The sequence below is a fragment of the Protopterus annectens genome, chromosome 6.part1, assembly GCF_019279795.1.
Source record: "Protopterus annectens isolate FY-2018-M chromosome 6.part1, PAN1.0, whole genome shotgun sequence".
NCBI classification, from domain to species: Eukaryota; Metazoa; Chordata; order Ceratodontiformes; family Protopteridae; genus Protopterus; species Protopterus annectens.
Window position 1 is genome coordinate 336,503,288 of NC_056738.1, and position 19,487 is coordinate 336,522,774.

The window sequence follows — 19,487 nt, forward strand, 5'->3', positions numbered from 1 at the left end:
AAGAAGTTTTGGCAACAGAAGGAGAGGCTCTAACTACCTTGGGAAGAGAGGGAAGAACAGTTACCTGAGAAGCCCCTCAGCCTGGCCTACCTCCTGAGAAGGCACATCCTGTAATAGTAAAGTTTCTGCCTGAGACTCCATGGAAACTCCTGGCAAAACCTCTGGCTCCACTGAGTTTCTAAAGAACCGACGTCCGGGACTGCCGGTTCATCAACCCTGGCTTCACTGTTTTGTCCTTGCGCTTTTGGGCCGGAGCATCCGACGGCATTTTATAATTGCAACGCTTCCCAAACACTAACCTGGCACAGTCTAACCTCCTCTTAATAGTGCGTTTGTTAAACCTAGCACAAGAGCGGCAACCAACAACGCCGTGCTCAGGCCCTAAACAAGGTATACACAAGGTATGGTAATCCCTATGAGGTATCTGTTTCCCACAAGAAATACAGTTATTCACTTTTTCTGACATCCGGTAAAATACTGAGGCAAGAAAACCAAAATGTTAGCCTACTCTGTTTCGGTCTGAAACTCCGGTTTCGGAAATATTTCAGAACGCCAACCTGCACTCGCAAAACTGCTTCTGCATCGGACCATGCGGCAAAAAAGACTGAGGATATGACGTCGGTCATGCGCATTAGTACCCTGACGTACTGACATCAGTCTAATGCGCCCTGACCGACGTCAGCCTTATACTCTGGTATTCGGGCCGACTGGACGCGGACTATACCCAATAGTTAGGACTGCAGCAATGGAAGACGAAGAACATCAGCAAACATCTTTCTGTATCAGAAACGATATCACAGCCTTGTACCTGTGATACAGACTCTAGATCTCAGAGCAACCCAGACAATGTTCGTACGGAAGAATGTGTCGCAGTATGTATTCCCATTCCTGATGATGACACAAAGTTGAACATTGCTTGAAGACAGTCCCCCGTTGTAGAGCCAATTCTGACTTGTTACACGGTCAAGCCGTATACCTCTAGACCTAGTGTAAAATGCACAGCAACCTGGACAGGATTGTCTTCTGTGTGTCTAATTTTGTATGACTGCAAGTCAAATTAGTTCTGTATAACTGCATGTCGAAAGATCATTTCTGTAAACTGCAGGTCACTGAATACTGTCATTTTGTACATGGACTATTTCTCGAAGATGGAGGATGTAGATCATAGCATGTGTATATACCTTTAAGACGCATTTCCAGATGTAGCACGTACATATAATTGGTAAGCAAGTAGAGGCAGCAGTGCCACTCTGAGAGGACAGCCAGTGTGTTAATATGTATGAGGTGGTAGTCAGTCTGTTTATAAGTTTAAGTTACAAAGCCTCACTTCTGATGTGTTTTGTGTAATAAAGCTGCTTGAACAGAAGACACAAATGTTTGTTTTATCCTGACCAGACGAGTGACACTAGAGTACTACCCATTTCCATGAATTCTTGTGAACACTCTAATCAGCTTGTAGGTGCTCAGCATAGTCTGTTGACTTTCAAGCTTTCCATGACCACTGCACGTTGATGACTGCAGCAGCAATCAGTGGTTTTATGCTGTTGACTATTTCACTGGGAATGACTGCAATCACTGATTCTATTCCAGTGTCTTTTCCATACCAAGATGTTGTCTATGAGAGTTACATGTTGGACAAATTTGTGATTCTGTGATGGTTTCTCTTGCTGAACCATGTGCTGGGCACCCTCGAGCCATATGTCAGACTGAAGTCTAAGAAGGCCTCCTTTCATATTCTTGTTGCTTTCTGGATATGTACACTCTTGTCCCTCATAACCAACATCATTCCATTCAGCCTTAACAGGTCCTTCAACTGCTTTCTGAATGTACTCTTCCTTGCTATCACAACTCTGCCATGGGGCAGACAGATTTTGAATACTAAGTCCAATTGTTCAAGTCAAAACTGTTGCACGGAGATGCAGAAATCTGGATACACAAAGTCCGTTAATATTCAACGTGGCTGCCTGCCAGGCACAACAGCATATGCTGTTTGAGTTCGATAATATCAGCTACAAAAGTCACTACTTGCTATTCAGCACTGTTAGGAACTTCCAACAACACCAGTCAACTCCACCGAACAATAACTTGTGAATCACACAGAATCAATAATCCAAGCGTTCAGCGAGGTGAAAGTAAAAGAATTGGTTTATTAAAACATCCGGCAAGCGCTTTCGACAAGGTCTTCTTCAAGCCGTTATACAAATTTTTTAAAAAACATTCACAAACATTTATAAAGGATGTGACAGACATAATGATGTCACATCCTGTTCAAACTACAATATATTAAAGATACAAAACATTTTCTTAAAACTTTTGAGCACTACAAAAATAAATCACCTAACATTTTTGCTGGGTATGGCAAATTACAGATGCTATTTGCACATACATCAACTAGTGCAGCTCTAAAACTGTTAACATCAAAGTACATTAAAATACGTTAAAATGCAAGACATTGTCTGCACCATTCCGGCGCTGTAAAATTGAAGTACCTAATATTATAGTAGGTATGACAAAATGCAAACGCTATTTCTACATGCAACAACTAATACAGCTCTTTACCTATTATCAAACAAAATATACATAAGATCTACATTTGTAGTTTAAATCTTGCTCTCAGTAGCTGCATTAGAGAGTCCTGGTTCACTAGTTGTCAAAAATGCAAAGCACTAAATCCAACGTTGTATACATAACTAAAAACATGAAACAGATGTCCTTATTCACCTTCCAGCATCCAGAAACTATTGCAAATACATGACTGTTATAAATATGGGGAGGGGTATGGGGCAAGGAGTGGGTGTGAGTGTAAATTGGGCTGGGAACCTAATATTGGAGGTCAGGAGGTGGGACTAAAGTGAATAGATGATCCTATGACAGAGGTATAGGGTAAATGGAAAGACAATGTAGGCAAAGCTACTGGAAATGTAATGGGTGCTGCTAGAACCGTGTAGTCAAAGGGTCTGAATATCTGGATTCAACGGATAGGTTTGCCTTTGAGTATGGGCTTGATGAATACCCTATCATTCAGGCCGGGGCTCCTATCAGCCCTCAGTCTAACAATCCATTTCGCCTCTGTTTGTTCTGTTTTATTACACACATCACCTCTTCTATTACTAGGTCTATTCAGATCTATTACTTGAAAAACAAAACTGTGTTCATTCGAGGTGTTCGAGATATGTTTGGCCAGTGCATTGGATGAACATTGCACCTTAATTTTGTATACATGCTCCCTGATTCTCTCTTTTAGTTTTCTGTCTGTCTTTCCTACGTAGAACGCAGGACAGTATACGCATGTAGCCAAATATATAACATGTACAGAATCACATGTGGCTGGTGACGTAAATGTATATTCTTGTTTGGTACTTGGATGCGTAAAAACATTAGACTCTTTTATATATTTGCATTGATTGCATTTATGACATTTCTTAGTTATGTTGATATTATTATAATACATGACTGTTATAAATATGGGGGGGTATGGGGCAGGGAGTGGGTGTGAGTGTTTACCCTATACCTCTGTCATAGGATCATCTATTCACTTTAGTCCCACCTCCTGACCTCCAATATTAGGTTCCCAGCCCAATTTACACTCACACCCACTCCCTGCCCCATACCCCCCCCCATATTTATAACAGTTATGTATTTGCAATAGTTTCTGGATGCTGGAAGGTGAATAAGGACATCTGTTTCATGTTTTTAGTTGTGTATACAACGTTGGATTTAGTGCTTTGCATTTTTGACAACTAGTGAACCAGGACTCTTTAATGCAGCTACTGAGAGCAAGATTTAAACTACAAATGTAGATCTTATGTATATTTTGTTTGATAATAGGTAAAGAGCTGTATTAGTTGTTGCATGTAGAAACAGCGTTTGCATTTTGTCATACCTACTATAATATTAGGTACTTCAATTTTACAGCGCCGGAATGGTGCAGACAATGTCTTGCATTTTAACGTATTTTAATGTACTTTGATGTTAACAGTTTTAGAGCTGCACTAGTTGATGTATGTGCAAATAGCATCTGTAATTTGCCATACCCAGCAAAAATGTTAGGTGATTTATTTTTGTAGTGCTCAAAAATTTTAAGAAAATGTTTTGTATCTTTAATATATTGTAGTCTGAACAGGATGTGACATCATTATGTCTGTCACATCCTTTATAAATGTTTGTGAATGTTTTTTAAAAAAATTGTATAACGGCTTGAAGAAGACCTTGTCGAAAGCGCTTGCCAGATGTTTTAATAAACCAATTCTTTTACTTTCACCTCGCTGAACGCTTGGATTATTGATTCTGTGTGATTCACAAGTTATTGTTCGGTGGAGTTGACTGGTGTTGTTGGAAGTTCCTAACAGTGCTGAATAGCAAGTAGTGACTTTTGTAGCTGATATTATTGAACTCAAACAGCATATGCTGTTGTGCCTGGCAGGCAGCCACGTTGAATATTAACGGACTTTGTGTATCCAGATTTCTGCATCTCCGTGCAACAGTTTTGACTTGAACAATTGGACTTGGTATTATTTTGTGTGTGCACGGAGCTTGTTGTGAGTGTTTACTTGTCTCTGCATTGTGATTATTTATTTTATTTCACTCACACAAGCATGGCAGATAAAAATGTTGCAAGTTCTTCTACAGAACTACCTTACAAACCGGAAGTTATAATGAAATCCCAAATGTGTTCTGTTGATAACCACAGCAGGTTTGAGAATGCTGTTAAAGGTGAGATTAACCCTTTACTTAACTATAGTGTCCCAATTGGGAATGATGAGAATGAAGGTATATTACATGATTATCAAGGGCTTGACACAATGTTACAAGAAATGGAAAGTGACTTTATGAGGTTAAAGCGTCTCCAATTACAGAGACTACATTTTGAAGCATGCATAGCACGTAAAATTGTTCCCAGGGGATTGAGGGTTTTAAAAATGCCCACTACTGGAACTGTATATACAGATTTATTATATTTATGGCAACAAATTAACTTAGAAACCAGCTATAAGTATATGGAACTATTAAACACGTACTTTTTGCCTATTGAAAATGCCCTAAGGGATAAAATTAAAGAACAACAACTGAGCTTATATACACTGTATCCAAAACAAATTTTAGATACTAGACTAGATAGGATGTTAGATGGTATATTCATTTTTGAGAAAAAACTATTACAACAAAAAAGAGATAAAATTAGGAGGGACAAATGATTTCAAAAGTGGTAATGTCTTCACCTGGCCCAGGGTGGAGACTTCGGTCACTAGGCCAAAGGATGGTAGGGAACATATGCAAGATAAACCACTTATTACCAACAGCAATAAAAAGGATGTACTAATAGTTACACCAAGGGATGGAGATCTGAATACATTAGATACACATGGTGGTAGTACTACAGTAAAGAGAAAAGAGGGTGAACTAGATCGCATGAAAAATAAAACTATAATAACAACAGCCCTGATACACCATGATAATAGAAATGATGTTAATGCTTCACCAATTAGTAATATACATGATATTTCTATTTTTGAGGAAGCAAATAGACGGATAGATATATGTGAACATATAGAGGATGACAACAACAGTATAAGTGGAGATAACATAAATAAGAGCTTGACCCCATGTACTATCACTAATGGAACTCCCAGTAAGAACTGCCCACCCCACCCTTTCCCTACTGCCAGTCAATGGAGAGGAGGGGGAGGGGCGAGAGGTCAGTCCATAAGCAGGGGGAGACAGAAAAAGAGGCCAGCAGAACAAACTCAAGCTGGACCTACATTAAAGAAGATCTGGCAAGGGAACAAAAATCCCTAGTATGGAATATATCCACGAGGAAATTGACTAAAGAGCAATCTGTCCTAGAAAAATGCTTAACTTTTATTCCATCTACTAGAAGCGACATTACTGATAGTGTTATAGACTTGAAACTATTTATTCGTAACTTACAAATTAAATTAAATTTTTGTAACTCCTTGGATATACAACATCCGTTCAGAAAACCTAGTACTTCTGTTCCTAGTTACCATCCCCTCATAGAAGCGTACTCTCAACTTGTTGAACAAGACTTATACAAAAATAACCATGCTAATAGGAATAAGAGATGGGCAGGAAATTTAAAGCCAAACCAAAGGAAAGCACTTACACGTCTAAAGAATGATAGAACAATTATGATAAGACCTGCTGATAAGGGTGGCCCAGTTGATGTGATGGATATGGAATTTTATAAGCAACGGATGAAATCAATGTTAGATGATACCAGCTTCTATCAAAAAATAAACAAAAACTAAACACTAACATAGTTGACAGGATTATATCTAATGTGTATACCTGTTTAGACGTTATGTTGAAGGAAGGCAAAATCAATGAGGAATTGTTTAAATATTTCACAGTTGAACATCCTACTATACCTACCATTCAAGGAATCCCCAAGATACATAAAGACAGTGAATGTCCACCCATGAGACCTATCGTTGCTGGCAGAGGGTGGATCACCGAGCCCATATCTCTATACTTGGAATCTTTACTAAGACCTATAGTTAACAAGTATGATTACATACTAAGGGATACGAAACAGTTTTTAATCAAATTGTATGAGAAAATGTTAGAAATTCAACATAAGCATGATATACATGATAGATTATTAGTCACCTTTGACGTCCAGTCACTCTTCACAGTGATCCCAAATCATGATGGACTCATCAGACTGAACAGATGGTTAATGAAGGACGGCACTTATTCTGCAGGTAGAATAGAGGTGATATGCAAGTCAATGGAAATAGTACTAACAAATAACATCTTCATTTTCAATGGTCAAATTTACACACAAAAGGATGGCGTAGCTATGGGCACCTCATGTGCCAATAGCTACGCCAACTTAATTATGGCTGATTGGGAGGATGTATCCCTATTTCAGCTTGATATATTTAGGAAATATGCTCTGTGCTATACCAGATTTGTTGATGACCTTTTTTTGATTTGGGGTGGTACAGAGGAGGAACTAAGTGGCTTGGAATTTGAAATGAACCTGGCAACTGACTTTTTAAAATTTTCTATGACTAAATCGAGAGAAGTCATACCTTACTTAGATGTGTACATAGAGAAGCTACCTGATGGTAGCCTGAACACAGGGGTATTTAGGAAAAGATGTTACAGAAACACATTACTCCACCGCAGCAGCATGCATCCAGGCCACATATTCAATAATATTATGAGGAGCCAAGTGATGAGAGCCTCTAGATTGAATTCTGATTATACAGGATTTCTGAGTGAGTTAGATGAGTTACGGACTAAATTTTTAGACCGCTCATACACAGAAGAAGAAATTGAAGAAAATTTTAGCGGGATAGATACCCTAAGGGAAGATAGAGCACATCCGTACTTTGCTATGCCATACGTTGACACACTGAGTTCAGGATATTTACCTGATAACAGTAATGAATACTTTCGAATCCCTATACATTTCACCCAAGACGTAAATAGTATTAAGTACATTTATAAGAAACATTGGGATATCCTATTGACAGATGCAGCCATTTCTAACGTGATAGGTGACACCCCCAAATTTACATATAAAAATAAAATGAACCTTCATAAGATGTTATGTGGTCCAAATAGGATAGATAGAGGAGCACCTGTTAGTGACAATATCAACATAACTAAGAAATGTCATAAATGCAATCAATGCAAATATATAAAAGAGTCTAATGTTTTTACGCATCCAAGTACCAAACAAGAATATACATTTACGTCACCAGCCACATGCGATTCTGTACATGTTATGTATTTGGCTACATGCGTATACTGTCCTGCGTTCTATGTAGGAAAGACCGACAGAAAACTAAGAGAGAGAATCAGGGAGCATGTATACAAAATTAAGGTGCAATGTTCATCCAATGCACTGGCCAAACATATCTCAAACACCTCGAATGAACACATTTTTGTTTTTCAAGTAATAGATCTGAATAGACCTAGTAATAGAAGAGGTGATGTGTGTAATAAAACAGAACAAACAGAGGTGAAATGGATTGTTAGACTGAGGGCTGATAGGAGCCCCGGCCTGAATGATAGGGTATCCATCAAGCCCATACTCAAAGGCAAACCTATCCGTTGAATCCAGATATTCAGACCCTTTGAGTACACGGTTCTAGCAGCACACATTACATTTCCAGTAGCTTTGCCTACATTGTCTTTCCATTTACCCTATACCTCTGTCATAGGATCATCTATTCACTTATTTAGTCCCACCTCCTGACCTCCAATATTAGGTTCCCAGCCCAATTTACACGCACCCACTCCCTGCCCCATACTCCCCCCCCCATATTTATAACAGTCATGTATTTGCAATAGTTTCTGGATGCTGGAAGGTGAATAAGGACATCTGTTTCATGTTTTTAGTTGTCTATACAACGTTGGATTTAGTGCTTTGCATTTTTGACAACTAGTGAACCAGGACTCTAATGCAGCTACTGAGAGCAAGATTTAAACTACAAATGTAGATCTTATGTACATTTTGTTTGATAATAGGTAAAGAGCTGTATTAGTTGTTGCATGTAGAAACAGCGTTTGCATTTTGTCATACCTACTATAATATTAGGTACTTCAATTTTACAGCGCCGGAATGGTGCAGACAATGTCTTGCATTTTAACGTATTTTAATGTACTTTGATGTTAACAGTTTTAGAGCTGCACTAGTTGATGTATGTGCAAATAGCATCTGTAATTTGCCATACCCAGCAAAAATGTTAAGCGATTTATTTTTGTAGTGCTCAAAAATTTTAAGAAAATGTTTTGTATCTTTAATATATTGTAGTTTGAACAGGATGTGACATCATTATGTCTATGTCACATCCTTTATAAATGTTTGTGAATGTTTTTTAAAAAATTTGTATAACGGCTTGAAGAAGACCTTGTCGAAAGCGCTTGCCAGATGTTTTAATAAACCAATTCTTTTACTTTCACCTCGCTGAACGCTTGGATTATTGATTCTGTGTGATTCACAAGTTATTGTTCGGTGGAGTTGACTGGTGTTGTTGGAAGTTCCTAACAGTGCTGAATAGCAAGTAGTGACTTTTGTAGCTGATATTATTGAACTCAAACAGCATATGCTGTTGTGCCTGGCAGGCAGCCACGTTGAATATTAACGGACTTTGTGTATCCAGATTTCTGCATCTCCGTGCAACAGTTTTGACTTGAACAATTGGACTTGGTATTATTTTGTGTGTGCACGGAGCTTGTTGTGAGTGTTTACTTGTCTCTGCATTGAGATTTTGAATACTGCCATGAGTCTGCGACCAATTCTAATGACATCACGCACTGTCTTAAGTCTACTCTTCCTCACCACAATTCCCACAAACAAAGCTTTTTGAGAACGGGCAGGGTGGGGATGAGGTTCAATGCTGAGGGTGAAGGACAGGGAGGTGCTTGGAATAGTCATAGTTGATGTCCGTTGACCCTTCCAAGACTAGACTGGGAGTCATGCTGCCACTTTATCCGAAACCTTGGACATCTTCTCTTTGTGCTGCTTGGGTTTATCCTGACGAGTGGGAAAAGGTCAAGACTTGGCAAGATACTTCCTAATATAATCAAGGTGGTGGAGAAAAGTAGAGTTCTTCACACAGACTTCACAGTCTTCCCTTTTGTCTTCCCACTTCTTGGAGGCCTTCACCTTAGGGGGTTAAGAGAGAAACTCCTTGTCCAAGGGTGCATTATGGAGTTGAACTTTAACACACTCTCGGGGGGGGGGGGTTGATTCAACAACCAGGCATGTCTCCTGGTAACAGACCTAGTTGCTGCTGTCATGCATAATGAATCAGGAGTATCATGGCCATACAAGTGAATGTTTCAAAATCTGGAGAGCAACACTGGCCAATTCCTGGATGTCCCTCTTCAGAGCCGTATCCTAAATCCCCAAGGTATTGGCAGTTAGCAGTCATGGCCAGGGTAGCAGAAGTGTAAGTTTTCTTGGCAAAAAGTTCTAGCATTTTACCTTCCCCGTCATTTGGCAAGAGGCTCTTGGAAACAGGCCCAATGTTTCCCTTACTGGACTCCAAAAAAATACCACAGCTGGGAAAACCATAGGGTTCTTGTAAAGGTGTCTACTGGTGTCCAGTATCATAAAAAAGTGGTACACTTTCCCTGGAGCAGGGGGCATGGAATCAGTCGCAACAATATTTAAAAACACATCATCCAAGAAAATACGAACTGCAGGACAGCCAATTGTCTGGGCTCTGGCAGGTTCAAGCTATAATTGCACTGAGCCTGGGAGAACTGTACTTCCAATTGCAAGGGTCTTTTATTCTGTGTAGTGACCCCAAATAAAAAGGCCACAGGGGTGAAGCTGGGTTAATGGCATTTTCAGTCCTACCAGGGCAGCTCCCCAATCCTGCAAGAAAACAGCTCAAAGGGCTCCTTTTACTCTCCTGTGCAGTTGTAGCAAGGGAATTTTTGCAATCCCTTTTGCCTGAGGAAGCTCCTGCCAGAATTTGCTTTTCCAGTGAAGGCTTGATATTTTTGTCATTAAAAAAAAAGGCTTTGAGAGAACAGAAGGCAGCAAACAGATGGTAGAAAAGATACAAAAAACTCCTTGCTACAACTGCACAGGGAGATACAAGGAGCCCTTTTGTATGAACTTCTTACTTGCAGGGTGGAAGTGTAATTTTCTTTTCTTTAAGACATTAGCTCCCTTTACAGAATCCCCATTCTCTATATTAAAATATTTAGAATTGGGGTCTTGTTCCCTAAAGGAAGGCTGCCAAACAGTATCTCCTATAAAAAGCTAACTCCTTTACTTCTTTGTAAAGAAGACAGATTAAGTTACCCTGGCTTCATGGCACAGCGGAATAAGGCATCGAGTGCACCCCAAGATGACCACTGTATGATTAGGGGCACAGGTAGGGGAGGATGAGATTAATCGAGTGACACCATCTCGCTCACTCGTGGGGAAAGGAAGTGGGTTGGCTTGCTGTATGGGTGATGCCTACATGACTGCAAGTCTGTTACCAGCAGGAAGCAGCTCAGCGTGCTGACACGGCATATCACTACACTGCTAAGCTCGGGAGGTAACCCATGCACGAGCAAAGAAAAAGGTGGAACACACAAAAAGGGGTGTGGGTAGGGCAGTACAGAAGACTGGTGTGCTAGCACACTCGCACTCAATTTTTGCCTCTTCAAGAATGAAAGGGCTTGAAGACTTTGATCAACTGGGTGCAAGAAGGCACAGCCACTTGGTAGATCCTGAAATAGAGAAAAAAAAAGCATAATAGTTTGATATTTTTTCTTCTGTTTAGCATGTACTTTAACTCATGAAATAAAGTACACAAACCAAAAAAAGATGACAAGCCACAAAGGGAATGGCAATTTACAGTATCTCTCGCATACAGCTAGCTCTTTCACAAAGCTTTTACAAAAAAGTGGCTGTCAATTTGAAAGATGATCTATACAGGGAGAGAAAGTACAGTTGTGTACACTTACCCATAAATGTAGATGTTAGAGTGTATTCACTGTTGCAGTCATCACACTTGGGTTATCTGCCTGCAGGTAGCCCTCAGTCGGCCTGAATACCACAGTCTTGGGATTTCCACATCGGATGCAGTCACCTCTTTCATGACGTCAGGGGTATAAAACATGCAGCTGACACCATTACATAAGGTTTTCTTCCCCAGATGTCAGTAGCCCCCAAAATAGGAAGCAATTACATGGTGTGGAACACCTCCAGCAAAAAGTAAATACAATAGCCATAAGATATGGCCAAAAAGAGGATAGGTAGAAAGTCTAGAAAAGTCAGGGGGTTGCAGGGAGGGTAACCAGGACTGCAACAGTGAATACACTTGAACACCTACATTTATGGTAAACGTACACAACTGTACTATGTTCTTAGTGTTTCACTGTTGCAGTCATCACACTTGGGTTGATTCCCAAAGCTGAGTAAGGGTGGAGGCAGTGAAGTATTAGGGCTGACTAGCAGGCCTTGTAAGACTGCTGTGGCAAATCCAGTTCTTGATTTAGAAAGGACAGGTAAGTGACAATGCTTGGTGAAGGTGTGTACATAACTCCAGGTTGCAGCTTCCAGAATGTCCCTGGTAGGGACTCCCCTGAGAAGTGCTGTAGAAGGTGAGGTAGCCCTAGTGGAATACGTTCTGATCCCCTGTGGGGTAGGTTTTTCCATGGTGTTAGTAGCAGAAATGGATGCAGTGTGCTATCCCATTTGGAAATGGTTTGCTTTGAAATGGCCTTGCCCTCTGCCCCTGTAGGAAAGCTGACTAGCAGCTGGTCAGATTTTCTGAAAGGCTTAGTCAAGTCAAGGTAGAACCTGAGCTGTCTGTGCATGTCCAAGGAGTGTAGGATCCTCTTCCCCTTATTCCGAGGGTCAGGGAAAAAGGTTGGCAAATGGAAGGATTGGTTTAAGGCCACACTTGATACCACCTTGGGCATAAATGATGGGTTAGTCCTGATGGAGACCCTGTCCGCCTGGAAAATGAAGGGTTCCACAGCCATTAGTGCCTGTAGCTCAGACACTCTTCTTGCTGAAGTGATGGCTAGAAGTAAGGCCGTTTTCCAAGGGAGGAATTTTATCTCTGCTTTAGCAGCAGGTTCAAAAGGGGTAAGCGTGAGCTTCTCTAGTACAAAGAAAAGGTCCCAGGCAAGGGTGGGAGCTCTCCTCGGGAGTCTTAAATTGTTAGCTCCTCTCAAGAACGGTTTGATCAGAGGGTGGGAAAACAGAGGTGGCTCCGTATTGTAATGAGCTGAGACGGCTGAGGCATGACTCTTAATTGATACAAAGGAAAGGCCTTTGTGGAGCAGCTCTGCTAGGTAATCTAGAATTTGAGGTAAGGAGGGCACGGCTGTGCCCTTTCCTAGAGACTGGCTCCAAGAACATATCTTTTCCACTTTTCCAAATAGGATTTCCTAGTACTAGACCTTCAGACCTCAAGGATGACTTTCACCCCCTGTTAGCTAAGGGTTGCTGGTGTTGTGTTCAGGGAAGAAGCCAGGCTTGCAAGGTTCAGTGTTTTGCAGCAGAGGATGCAAAATCTGTCACTCCTGCAGGGACAGCAGGAAGAGGGTCTGATGTAGGTGCCAGGGTGGCACTGCTGTCAGACTGCGTTGAAGTAGGTACCAGTGCTGGTGTGGCCAATCTGGTGCAATAAGGACTGTCCTTTGTCTACCCTGCTTGATCTTGAGTAGTACTTTTGCGAGGAGGGGCAGAGGGAGAAGGCATAAAGTGATATTTTCCCATGTAAAGGATAGGGCATCCACTCGCCAAGCTTAGCTGTGGGGATATCTTGTGCAAAGTTTGCTCAATTGATGGTTTTGGGGGGAGGAAAAGAGGTCCACCTCTAGTGTTCCCCACCTGTTGATTAGAAGTTTGAATGAGTTTGGTTCCAGTTTCCACTCGTGGGTCCAGTAGCTTTATGCTTAAGTCGTCTGCCAGTGTATTTTGGTTGCCTGGCAGGAACTGAGCTTGCAGGTGCACTTGGTTGATCAAGGCTGTGTTCCACAGGGCCATGGGGAACCTGCAGAGTGGGTAGGAATGAGGAGCCCCCCCCCCCCCCCCTGCTTGTTTATGTACCACTTAACTGTGGTGTTGTCTGTCTTTATCAAGAGTTGTCCTGGAAGGAAAAGGTATTTGAAGGCTGTCAGAGCATTCTGTACAGCTAACATTTCTTTGATTAATATGGAGGTGAATTTGTTCCTGGGCTCCATTTGGCTTGAATGCATTTGCCTGCTATGTGAGCCCCCTATGCATAGTCTGATGCGCCTGCTGACAAGGTTTGGGTGGCGAAGGGTTTAGTGAAAGGAAGTCCCTTGTTGTGGTTGCAAGCCTCTGCCCACCAAAGGATCTCTGCCTTTAGACAAGGAATGATAGGAATCAGTGTTTCCAAGTCCTGTGAGTGTTGATACCAGAGACTTTTTAAGTACCACTGAAGTTTTCTCATATGCAGTCTTGCATATGGAATTAGTAGAATGCATGAGGCCATGAACCCTAGGGCTTTTGCAGTACTTTTCTTGCAGATAGCTGGGTCTTGGAAGCAATTAGTTTGAAGTAGTTTGTCAAATGAACCTGCTTTTCTGGAGTGAGGAATGCCATCTGGTAAGTTGTGTGCAAGCTTGCTCCCAAGAATACAATCTTTTGGCTGGGTACCAGATGTGATTTCTTTTTGTTGGTGTACCCCAGAGAAGTTAGAAGTCTCTTTATGAATGCCAGGTGCTGAAGTAGCAATTCCTGACTAATCACCTGAATCAGGCAATCGTCCAAGTATGGGTAAATATGAATACATCTGTCTGCAGTATGCAATGGCTGGAGCCAGGCACTTTGTGAATACCCTGGGCGCAGCAGATAAGCCAAAGGGAAGTGCAGAGAAAGTACAGTTTTGTACCTACCATAAATGTAGATGTCCGAACTGGATAGCATCTACAGTCATAACAAATGGGTTGTCCTGTCGTCAGGCAGCCCTTCGGTCGGCCGGATTCCAAAGTCTGGGTCCAGCTTCGGCTGATGTCGCACTTCACCCGATGTCATCTCTGCTGGTCTTCGGGTATAAAGGCATCAGCCGACGCCATTTTCCTCAGTGTTTCTTGCCCCAGATGCCAATTGCCCTCTTGGAAAGCTAAATTTTGGATAAATGCCAATGTTTCCAAAATAGTAGAAGGCAAACACAAAAAATAAACATGTATGTACATATATACAAACAAATACACCATAAGAGACTCCCCCCCCAGCTAGCTATTAGGAGGATAAATACCCTAGGAGTACCACAGAGGGGAAAGGAGGGAGGGTAATCCTGACTGCAGATGCTATCCAGTTCGGACATCTACATTTATGGTAGGTACAAAACTGTACTATGTCCTTCATGGATGCATCTGCAGTCATAACAAATGGGTAGAATACCATAGCCAAACTAGGGGGGGAGGAGGAATAATAATTATGGTGTAGTCAGAATCCCTTGCAGTACAGCAGTGGCAAACCCTGCTCGGGATCTAGAATATAGAGGTAAATTATAATGCTTGGCAAATGTATGCACGGAGGTCCAAGTAGCCGCCTCAATAATGTCCTTGGTTGCCACTCCTCTTAAGAAAGCTGTGGTAGTGGCTGTAGCCCTTGTAGAATGAGGTCTTATGTTCTGTGGAATTGGTTTTCCATGGTAGGAGTAACAGAATCTTATGCAATTTCCTATCCATTTGGAGATTGTCTGTTTGGAAATTGCTTTTCCTTCCCTTCCTGTTGCATAGGCTAAAAGAGCTGGTCAGTTTTTCTGTTACCTTTGGTTCTGTCCAGGTAGTAGCGTAACTGTCTATGTACATCCAAGGTATGCATTATTCTTTCACCTCTGTTTTGTGGATTGGGAAAGAAGGTAGGTAGGTGGATTGCCTGGTTTAAAGACACTCTGGATACCACCTTAGGCATAAATGTAGGATTAGTTCTCATGGACACCCTATCTTGATGGAAGATTAGGAAGGGTTGCACTGCCATTAAGGCCTGTAGTTCAAACCCTCCTTGCTGAAGTAATAGCCAGTAGGAAAGCAGTTTTCCATGACAGGTGTTGTAGATCTGCTGTTGCTGCTGGTTCAAACGGAGGGAGTGTCAACTTTTCTAGTACAAAATTCAAGTCCCATGCTGGTAATGGTGGTTTCCTAGGAGGTTTTACATTCTTGATCCCTCTGAGGAACTGCCTGAGTAGAGGATGTGAAAAGACAGGAGGATCAAAGCTGTATTCTGCTGAAATAGCTGATGCATGTATCTTGATGGAGGAATAGGACAGGCCTGTATGTAGAAGCTCTGCCAAGTACTCCAGAATGTTAGCAATATCTATGTTCGACACATCTTTTCCTCTTTCAGTACTCCAAATGACGAACCTTTTCCATTTTCCTGCATAGTTCCTTCTTGTTGAAGGTCTGCGGGCTTCAAGGATAATGTCTTTAACCCTTTGCGTAAGGTCTGGGTTAGTTACTGCTATGTGATGTTCCAGGCAGTCAGTTGCAAGGTTTTTAGGTTTGGATGTATGATGTTGTAGTTGTTCTGAGTTAACATCAAAGGCATCAGGGGTATTGACCACATTTTCTCCCGAGACATGCTCCTCAGCAATGGGTACCAGTGTTGTCTTGGCCAGTTCGGAGCTATCAGAATTATCCTTGAACGTTCCTCTTTGATTTTCAGTAGTACCTTGTGCATCAAGGGAAGAGGTGGAAATGCATATGCTGTCAGGCCTTTCCAGCTGAAGGATAGAGAGTTCACCTTCCATGCAAGTGGGTGGAATGTCCTTGTGCAGAATTTTTTGAGCTGGTGATTTTGTGGGGAAGCGAATAGATCTATTTGTGGCATTCCCCATTTCTTTGTGATGGCCTTGAAGATGTCGGTGTAGCATCCATTCGTGAGCATCCGAGGTGGTTCTGCTTAAAATGTCTGCTAGGGTGTTCTCTTTTCCCGGTACAAATATTGCCTGTAACTGGATGTTGTAGCGGAGAGCCAGATTCCAAAGGTCCAAAGTCATTCTGCATAGGGGGTAAGAATGAGTGCCTCCCTGTTTGTTGATGTACCACATGACTGTGGTGTTGTCTGTCCTTATCAAATGGCCTTCTTTGAGGAATGGTCTGAATTTTTGGATTGCCAGTTTTACTGCCAGCATTTCTTTTTGGTTTATGTGCAGGTGCAGCTGGTCCTGAGTCCACAGTCCTTGTACGCATTTGTCCAGCATGTGTGCCCCCATCCTAGGTCTGAGGCATCCGTTGTGATGGTTTGGTTTGCTCGAAAGTTGTGGAAGGGTAAGCCTGGGTTTGACTGGCATGCCCGAGCCCACCATAGGAACTCCTGTTTTAAGCATGGGATTAGTGGTATTTCTGTTTCTAAGCTGTGACTGTGTTGAGACCATAAATTCTTTAGGTACCACTGTAACTTTCTCATATGCAGTCTGGCAAGTGGGACCAAGATTATGCATGATGCCATGAAGCCCAAGGCCTGCAGAACTTTTCTTGCTGTTAGTTTGTTCTGCTTTGTTAATGCCAAGAAGTAAGGAGGTAGCTATTTTTGTTTTTCTGCAGTTAGGAATGCCATCTGTTTTACTGTGTCCAATTCTGCGCCCAAGAATGTTCTTGTCTGGGATGGTATCAGCCTTGACTTTTGTAAATTGACTGTGTATCCCAGGGCTTGTAGCAAGTAAATGACCCTTTGTAAATCTGTTGTCAGCTTGCTTTTGTTGTCCGCTTGTAACAGGCAGTCGTCCAGGTATGGATAAATTTGGATTCCCTGTACTCTGCAGTGAGCGATTACTGATGCCAGGCATTTTGTGAATACTCTGGGTGCAGTAGATAAGCCAAAGGGCAATGCTGAGAATTGATAATGCTCTGATCCTGCAAGAAATCTGAGGTATCTTCTGCAATTTGGTCGAATGGGGACGTGCAGGTATGCCTCCTTGAGATCTAGAGTTACCAGCCAACACTCCTTGCCCAGCATGGGAAGAAGTTGCTGTAGGGTCAGCATTTTGAATTTTGGGACAATGATGTATGTGTTTAAGATGGACAGGTCGAGAATAGGTCTCCAGTTTTTCTCTTTTCTTGGAACTAGGAAGAGTCTGGAGTAGAATCCTTTGCCCTGTTCGGTTATTGGTACCCTTTCCACAGCTCTCATCTTTATTAATTCCGCTATCTGGTGCAGGGCTTCTATTTTTTGATTTGGGGGCAAGTTTGGCATTCCTCTTTTTACTGGTAAAGTGTGGAAGTGGAACCGGTAGCCTTGGTCTATGGTTTGCAAAATCCACTTGTCTTTTGTAATATAGTGCCAGTTTTTCGAGAATAAGGCTAACTTTCCGCCTAATGGTGCTACTATTTGCTCCCTGGTAGGCGGAGTCAGAACCAAGTCACTGTGATTGTCCTGTTGCAGTGGCAGTGGTTGTGTCTGTGTCTCGGTTATTGCCTTGCCACTGTCGTCCTCTGTAGGCACCTCCTCTGGATTGATTTCTGCCCCTAGAGCGTCTGTTCCTGCCCCTTTGTGATCTTGTGGAGTCAGGAAAGGACCAATTTTTGGCAGGCCAGTTCCTGCTAAACCTTGGGGGCTGAACCTGTAGGAAATCTTTAACTGTTTGTACAGATTTTGCCTTCTCTTCCATTTTCTTCATTACCTGCTGGGCAGGTTCCCCAAATAGACTGGCCTTATCCACAGGAGCATCCAATAGTTTAGCTTTAACATGATCCGGCAAGACCTGTTCTTTCAACCATGCATGCCTTCTTATCACTGTGCCAGTCATGGCTGATCTAAATGAAGCCTCCAGTGCATCATAGCCACATTTTAAAGAATGGTTACTAACCTGTTGGATGTTACTCACCATTTCTAATACATATTTCTTATCTAAAGATTCATCAGAGGACAGCTTTTTAATTAACTGATCAAGCATAAACTCTTGGTATTGGATCATGTGAAACTGACAGTTTAAAGCTCTAGCTGAGAGAGTAGCAGAGGTGTAGACTTTTTCCCCATCTCTAAGGACATGGATTCCCTTTCAGAGGGAATAGGGTTTTTTTGCTGTGGTCGAGGCTACTGCCTTAGGCCCCTGGGATATAGTTTTGGGGTCTGCAAGTGGGGCCTTGTATAGGTGGCGATGAGTGTCTGGCACCCTGTAAAATCTATCTGGTTTAGCAGGGGCTGGAGGTAAAGAATCAGGTGCAGTGCAGACATCATTAAATGCATCGTCCACAACAGATAGGACAGGAGGTATAGCTAAGGGCCTATGTTGTGGTAAGTGCAGAAAGGTCCTAAGCCTTTTTCTTGAATCTGAGAAATCTTGTCCCTGCCATTGGAATTGTTCTCTCATGGCATGTAAGGTTTCCCAAAGGAGAATTCCTCTGGTGGAGAGGCAGCTGGAATGGATTCTTCAGCATCTGAATCTTCATAATTGGAAAAAGGAGCCTCTGGCTGGTCTGTAATGTCCGAGTCATCCGCAGAATCATCAGAGGACACAGGCTCGGGGGGCTCTGCTCTAGGTCTCTTTCTGGGGCTGAGAGGCCCTGTCTGGGTGAGACTGGGATCCCCTAATTAAGGATATTAAATCTTCTGCCAGAGTAAGCATTTGAGAACTAGAAGTAGGCCTGAGTGAGGATGGTTTAACAGGCACTGATTTAGCTGATTTGGCTGCTTTAGCCCTGGCAAAGGCCTTAATAGACATGGCTGCAGGAGGCCTAGCAGTACCACGTGCTGGAGTAGAGATATCCAAAGGGATGGTGTCTGATAGATCAGTAGGAACCACAGTTGTAGGCAAAATTTCTGAGGCTGATTCAGGCAAGGTAGCAGGAGCCTCAGTAGTAGTCATGGATTCAGCTGAAGATTGACCAGTTTTCTCGGTTTCGGCCGAAACCGAGACACTCGCGGCTTGCTTAACCGTGGTTTCGGCCGAAACCGCGGACCGCGAGTGTCGGTCTTTTCTTGCGTTTTTAACAATTTGGGTAGTCGGAGGATCCGACGGCATAATGTATGCAAAATCTGAGCCGAAAAACTGTTCAGCAAACTCCGACCGACGCCT

General features: G+C 42.2%; 1 protein-coding gene across 1 annotated transcript in view; it reads right to left on the reverse strand.

The window, feature by feature from the left end:
- MTA2 (metastasis associated 1 family member 2) overlaps positions 1-19,487 on the reverse strand; it is a 1,757,597-nt gene that overhangs the window by 1,368,297 nt on the left and 369,813 nt on the right. The gene's annotated exons all lie outside the window — the stretch shown is intronic.